Source organism: Phytophthora ramorum (genome assembly GCF_020800215.1).
Source record: "Phytophthora ramorum isolate Pr-102 chromosome Unknown Phyram_PR-102_s0001, whole genome shotgun sequence".
Classification (NCBI taxonomy): domain Eukaryota; phylum Oomycota; class Peronosporomycetes; order Peronosporales; family Peronosporaceae; genus Phytophthora; species Phytophthora ramorum.
Genome location: NW_027150647.1, coordinates 237254 through 244696, shown reverse-complemented (window position 1 = coordinate 244696; position 7443 = coordinate 237254).

The window sequence follows — 7443 nt, the reverse complement described above, 5'->3', positions numbered from 1 at the left end:
CGTGTAGCAACCGACTGCCACTCGAAGGCTGCTGCTTAGCTCTTGGCAGTCGACGGAGAGCTCTGCAGTGAGACGGTGAGAGATCGAAATCCGTTCCATTCCGAGTCGAGTAAACGGATGGCGAGCTTGTTGACGCACTTCGGATAAGTCCGCACACTAAAGATTTATTTCTATCGTGCGGACATTAACCGAAGGGTCAAATATGATGGGGGGACCTGAGCACGCGTCTTGCACGTGCCACACGGTCCATGATTGGCCCCCTGCGTGCACTGCAACTCAATCCCGCTTCAACTTCGTTTATAACGTTCCCACACACATGAAGTGATTGCCTACAGCAGTTCAAATGCTTGAGTCGTGGCTTCGACCTGAAGTTGTCGACTCAGCGCCTTCAGCACCTTCGGTACCGCAACATGTTGACTTTTGGTCAACTGGAATAGGAAAGCTACGACTGGTGAGCGCTCGACCACTATCAATACATGTAGCGGCAGTTTCTGCGATTGATGGAGCTCTTCGAATATTACAGCTCGTCTATCGATCTATTCAAGCGAATAAATTAGTCTTTCAGCAGACACTCGCCATCACGCTCTCAATATGGAGTGAATAACTTTGGCCAACTTTGATCCAGCGTTGACTACATGTATACTTACGCTCGCTTATAGTCCAACACTGCAAATGCCGACAACTCCTCAATGTTTTAGACATTTGAAGAATTTGCATGTGTACATTCCTTTCTTGGGGACTGGAATGGACCGAGCGCCATCGCGGTTCCAGCGCACCCTCCACGCTTTGCCATTGGCGTGGTTGCCTACAATTCCGTTGGATTGCATCCAACATCCATCGTGGCGCTGCCTGTTACAAACATTACCAGTCTCACTAATCAGCATTCAATTCTACGTCACAGACCTCGTAGTTCTTCCGAACGATTTTGCTTCGCGATGACCCCCCAGTTCCTTTAGCAGTACCACCTCGGAATTTTTCGTTATCTTCCTGTAAGTATCACGGGGCTTCCCATTCTCTTTTCTACCAGTTCCTTCGCCCGGAGGGATCACAGTTTATTCTCTCCCTTTATGACACAGAAGCAGGTTTTTGAGACGATCTACATGGCGAATGTTGCTGCAGAGTCTCATCAGTACACTGCTCATTGCAAGGCTCGATTAAATAAGGACCATCGCAAGGACTTTCCGCTGGGTATGATCAAGGTCGAAGTCGTTCCTGCAACATTGATGCAGCAGGACAACAAGTAATAATTTGTGTTACTGGGTATTTTATTCCACTTTAATTTCCACCTTATTTTATAATAAATTCTCACTCAATCTCGAAATTTTGTGGGATTTTAAAATTTAACTAAAAACGACCCCCCCCCCCCCCCCCATTTTGTTTTGCCTGAACCGGGAGCGAAGCAGCTAGGATACCGAGGAAAGGGACACCCGCTTCGCGCACGCCCACGAGACCCAAGGGAGAGGGGAGAAGATGCCGAGCACGCCGAAAAAGGCGCGCGTGAGCCGCACGCCCACAGAACCCAGCACAGGAACCAGGGTGCGAAGAAGATACCGAGAACGACGAAGAAGGCGCATGTGAACACACCTTCGGAAGAAGTCAAGGTCGAGGGAGGAGCTGGTACATTATGAGCACTAACGCGCCTATCATTATTGAGATTAATGCTGATAATGTTTGCTGCAGCGTGACGCAAGTCACTTCGAGTGTAAAAACCGACCGACTACGTTTCCGCTGCTCATGGGTTCGTCAAGGACACTGAAAGCGACGACGACTACTAGCATAAACTGGATGGTGGACTAGATGATGACGCTATCGTGAGCGCTACGGCTGCCCACAACGCTCACGATAAACTGATTGACGACGCTACCGTGGACACTGCGGTTGGTATCGTAGACAACCGAGGGCAAGGTGCTGCAGAGGGACCAGTTCCCGTAAGTTTCTTTGATTTGGTTATGTTGCTTGACTGTATTATTGCTTATGTTGTGTGTTTGTGTTGTTTGCTTCGATAACGAAAACCCGAATGGTGATGCTGCTTGCTGCGGCGGATGCCCATCATGAAGATACGAGTGGTGCTGCTACGGAGGGTACCGTTTCCCGTAACTCATTTTACTATTATTATATTGCTTGCGTATGTTGCTTGATTATGCTGTTGATTATTTTGCTGTCTCGTTGGTTGGTTCTTTCTATAGCACTAGGAACTGGATTAAAACGAGACAAAGGATCAGTGTGCTCAAAACCGTCACAGAAAAAAGAACGAGAGCGTTGCTCGACGAGACGGATATTGATACCCGAATGGCGAAGATGCCACACAAAAGCAACAACACGTGCCAATGTGTCCGAAAGTCAACAAGTCGAGCAAAACCTTGGGAAGCCCGTGAGAAGATGAAGAAATCCCATTTACCAGTCAGAAACTATGTGCCGGAGCTACCTCAAAAAGTGCTTGACAGTTGGGACGAGTTTGAAATAACACTAGAGAGCTACGCGATCGAGAACTGCTTGTGTTTCCGAGCTCGAAGCTCCGAAACTCGGACAAAGCACAACATGTATGTATCATTCCCACGAAAACGTCAAGTTGGGTTTCATCATGTACTGGACGTTAGGGCCCCATCAGTAGTTTAACCAAATAAATTGACAACCGTTAGCCCAAAGTCACTGAACATTTGAACGATCTAGCGCTTGACAGGGCCTCAAATGCTGCTCTCGCGCTCGCCATATAACGGTTGGAAATGTCTAATATCCAAGAGAACTGAAAAAAGTTCCTATTCAACAGTAATGAAGTATACACGCATCTCAAGGAATTGTGTGCCTGTTTTTTTGGGGGCCCAGAAGTCAGCGACCATCACCAAACGCTTGATACCTGGGAGTCGGCTATCAGTGATAAAGCGAGTCAACTTCCGTTTGGGGAAAACAAAGAGCTCAATGACCGAGTGCGTGATCGACCTGCGGTTGACTACAGCTACAAATTTGCATTTAGTGACAGCAGCCAACAAAATCCAAGATTCCTCCCACTTGCCCATGATAAATGGAAGATTGTTATGCACAACCTGTAGCGTCTGCAGAGCCGCTCACAGCTCACTTGTGTCTATGCAGCTGATCTAATGTGAGCAACAATCCCATGTGTCAGTTCAATGACTTCATCTTTTGTCGCCTTGGTGCACTTACTAAAATGTTCCACTTGTCCCAATCATTCACTCTTCATTCATAGTCACAATCTTAGTCTTCCGCACACCGTGCGGTGCTATAATATCCATGTGTGTCATTCAGTCAACCGAGGGAGGGGGCGGTTGTCGTCTGCGTGTTCACTACCAGTGTCTGTAGCCAATGTTAATCTTGTTGTTATGCTCTTCATATCTATCGGCAAATTACCCTAGTTATGTCGGATTCTCGCTCATTTATTCACCGATGCCAATGCGGTTGCGTTCAGTGGTCGCCCAGATGACGGGAAATCGTACAGATAGCCGTCTGTCAGGATCGTGTATACACGTGGTCTGTGCAGAAGCTCCTAGCGGTTCAAACGTACCTTTTCTCTTTCAAAGCAACTCATGGATACGGTTTGAGGTGTTCCCTGGGTTCTCATACTCGCATGCGCAACAGTCATGTGCGTGCTGTCGTCGGTTGTGGCCTCGTTTTCGTATGTGTTTGATTATCCATGTGGTACATCTTGCTTTCATATTTCTAGTGCGTTGTTTTCACACTTATGACACGTGGCGACTGGACGTAAAATGTCCGAGCGTCGTTTCCCATTTTCCCATGGAAGCACTCGCAGTGATGATTGGTCCAGAAGTGCGCGCGACAGGGAAAACCGAGGACGAACGGAGAACTGGTACAAGTTCCCACAGCATACTGAGACCAAGTGACTTCCAGAAGTCCTCCCAATGTCGAGTTACTTCCGGAAGTCACGTGTGCCTTCCGAAAGTTCCTTCCTGATGTGACTCGCAGATGACCCAGACGTTGTGGGTGCGGAGGTTGACCAGACGCTCCTGATTTGTACCCACCAAGACCTTTCCAATTTTCCAGTATACAAAGCCCAATATATTAGCGACCGACCAAGACGACCAGCCGGATATGTTATGCACGAAGAGCCGGCTTGCGACCAGGATGTGTCAGCCTCCCGGATGCTGATTACGCCAAAGAACCCTATAGTGAAACCAAGACAAATGTGCATGTGGAAGACTTCCAGCAGAGACCTTGACAGAAGACTTCTAGCAGAGACTAAAAATAACAGAGAGTTCGTTTTGCCACCAAGGGCGCAAGTGTTTTCCAGGGCCCTTATCAGTTGGCCTAGAAGCACGCTGGGATAACGCCGGACAAGCCGCCATGTATTTCCGGGGACCCGGGTTCACCCAGCCTGCGTTTGGACGCGTCGTGATCGCGAAGACCGCCGTGGAACACTCCGAAAGGCTCAAGACCAAATTAGGCGATGACCGAGTGACGCGCATTCGTACGTGATCTGTCCTATTTCATATTTCAGTTGGGAGTGTGTCCTCTAGACCCCCCCATTTCATAGTAATTGCCGTTTCAGGAGGTTGTTAGTAGTCACCCCCCGGAATTTGATCGAATAGACTGCTGTGTGATAGGTGTAATGGGTCTGCTTAGACCCACTACTTAAGCTTACACGTGTGCGCACGTGTATGAGGAAGCGTAGGAGTAATTTACTTAAGTTTAGTATACTTGTATCCGCAAGTATACTGAAACCTAGATAAAGGAACCGAACGATAGCTTTGGTGCCAAATGAGAACTGTATTGATTGTAAATGGGGGTTCCTCCTAAAACTGATATTTCTAATGAGAGGTTCTGCCATTGGATGGCTGGCAGAACCCCTATCTATTGAATGACTCTCATTGGTAGAAATATGTTACTTTCTACCAGTCATACGCTTTGGGCTATGAATGTGGACCACCCTGTGGAGTGGTCAGCCTGAATGTATCCATTAGTGCATGTTGCACTAAGGTAGGAGGTGAACCGACTGTGTAGCCCGGCAACACCATCCCCCCGTTAGGATTTGACGTGCCGGTCTCGACACGTCAATCCGGATTTTCTTCGGGAGAACACGTGCTCATTCCCAATGAGCACGCCAACGACGTCTTCGTCTAAGACGCCGGCCGCTTCGGCAACAGCAAGTGCTGTCGTCGCCTCCAAGGCGACGACGGCCGCTGCCTCAGCCACGACCGCTACTGGCATCGCCTCGACGGCGATGCCGACAAGCGCGGCAACAGAGAGTCGCCTCTCTGTTGCTGGATACCACTCGAGATGGCATGAGAAACATGCCATCCGAAACAAGACAGGCAAGATCATTGCTGTCGAAACCGGAGTGGGCATCTACTCTCCGGGTGGAGAGGGAGTTCCCCTCGACTACGGAAGCGAAGTCGAGGAGGGGGAACTCGAAGGAGACAAGGACACCTTGTCTCCGGGCCACACTGACCCCAATGTGGGTCTACGTCGTCCACGCGAGGACGACTCGAACGCTTCGAGCTCGAAGCGTTCGCGCAGCGGCAGTGGAACACCGCTCGCTGCCGCTGGAGCCTTGACGACTCCGCGGGATGGAGATGACTCTGCTCCATCCGCTGTTGTTGCGGCCTCGCACACTGAGCCAGTGCGCGAGCCGTGGATGCCGTCTCAGTCTGAGATCGGCAGCCGATTCGGTGCGACCGCGCCACCGAATTTGTACGCGCTGTACTCGTGCAACGCCATCGTTGACGATGACGTCGCGAAGCGAGTACACTTTGATCCGTTAACGAATCAAAGGCGCGACTACTACATCGGGCTCTTCCATGAGCTCCGATGGTTTGCGAGCAAGAAGACTTCTCGCAGAAGCAAAGTGCCCGAGTGGCAGGCACTTTGTCAAAGTTGGAGTGCCTTTGTTGAAAACTTCAACAAGAACCCCGCTGGCTATCGCGACCGGATTAGCCAGGCGCGGGAGCGCTACGAGAAGTTCTCGAAGCGTGGTAAACTTGAACGACTGCACCATGGTGCAGTCGGTATTGGATTTCCTTGCGCAGTGCCTTATGACACTGCTTGTGAGTACTGCTACCCTGGAGCAGTACGCATCACCGAGCGGGACGTCAACGGGTACACGTCCATGTGTGTACCTGACGACCTCAAGACCCTGCGCGCCAGTTTTCAGGCGCAGGCGTCCTCTAGTGCTGCGGATAATCGCAGCACTTATCCGAGTGCTGTAGGCGACTACAGCGCTCGCCCAAGTTTTACGCCCTTCGGCGGAGGTGGCGGTGGCGGCCTTCGTACGCCGTCACCATTTCCGGAATGTCCTCCATCAGGACATTCCGTGATTCCCACGTATCGTGTTGGGGAGGAAATCCTCTCCAACGAATACGAAAATGAACCGGACCTCGGGTCTGGTTCCGATGACCACCAATTCGCTGGACGATCCAGCGAGTTGCCCCGCGTGCGTCTCGCAACGGGGGTGGGGAAGACGCCCCGGGTTTGGTCAACCAAACCTTGAGTCTCGCTTGGAGGCTGTTGAGCGTCTCCAAGCGTCGCAGTTCGCTGCTCTGCGTCAGGAGCTGAGCTTGTTGAAGGCTCAGCTCGCGGAGGTTGCGCAGACGACCTCGAACGTAAAGGTCGAGGTCGGGACGAGGCTCTCTGGCGCCTTGAAGCGCGTCGCCGCGCTCGAGAGCGCTTTGGCGAGTCACCAGACGTAGGTGACTCGTGCTGCACGTACGGCTTCAGTCGCCCATCGTAAAACGTTGGGTGCAGGCGCATGCTGGACGGTATGTCCAGTGTGTACGCGTTGCCATGCTTCGCCAACACGGTGAATGGCCCAATGAAGCGCGGAGCAAGCAAGCTTGCTCCGAAATCGGAAACTGCATGTTTAGCTAGGTTCTGCGTAGCTAACAGAACTAATGAACCAACTTTGAATTCATTTGTGTTTCCCCTGCCGATGTTATCGGCATTCAGCTTCTGTCGATCGACAGAAGCTGCTATTGCATCTTGGACAAACCGAATTACGGCTTGTCGACGCTGGACAAAGTCCATTGCATCCGAGCTGAACCCCTGGTTCAGTTCGTGCTCCTTATTCGCAGCAGGCCCGGCCTGCGCGTGATGTTCGTTGTCGTTTAAAGTGTCTACGCCCGTCGTAGACACTGTCTTGTTGTCGTCATGACTGTGCGCAGTACGTGCGCGAGTCGTCACAGCTGATACATTGCTCGTATCAGCGTGCTTATCCGGTTGTTTTGAATTAACCGGATACCCTCCCCCACTTAAGGAAGGAGCTACCGCACCGAGTACGCTCGGTACGCGTGGGTGCCTCATGGCATTCACGTAGAACGGTGTGTGTCCTGTCGAGACATGCACCGAGTTGTTGATGGCGAACTCCGCCATCGGCAAGCAGTCGCTCCATTGATGGAACGAGTGCGCGTAGCTCTTCATGGTGTCAACCAGCACGCGGTTGACACGCTCGGTTTGTCCGTCGGTCTGCGGGTGATCCGC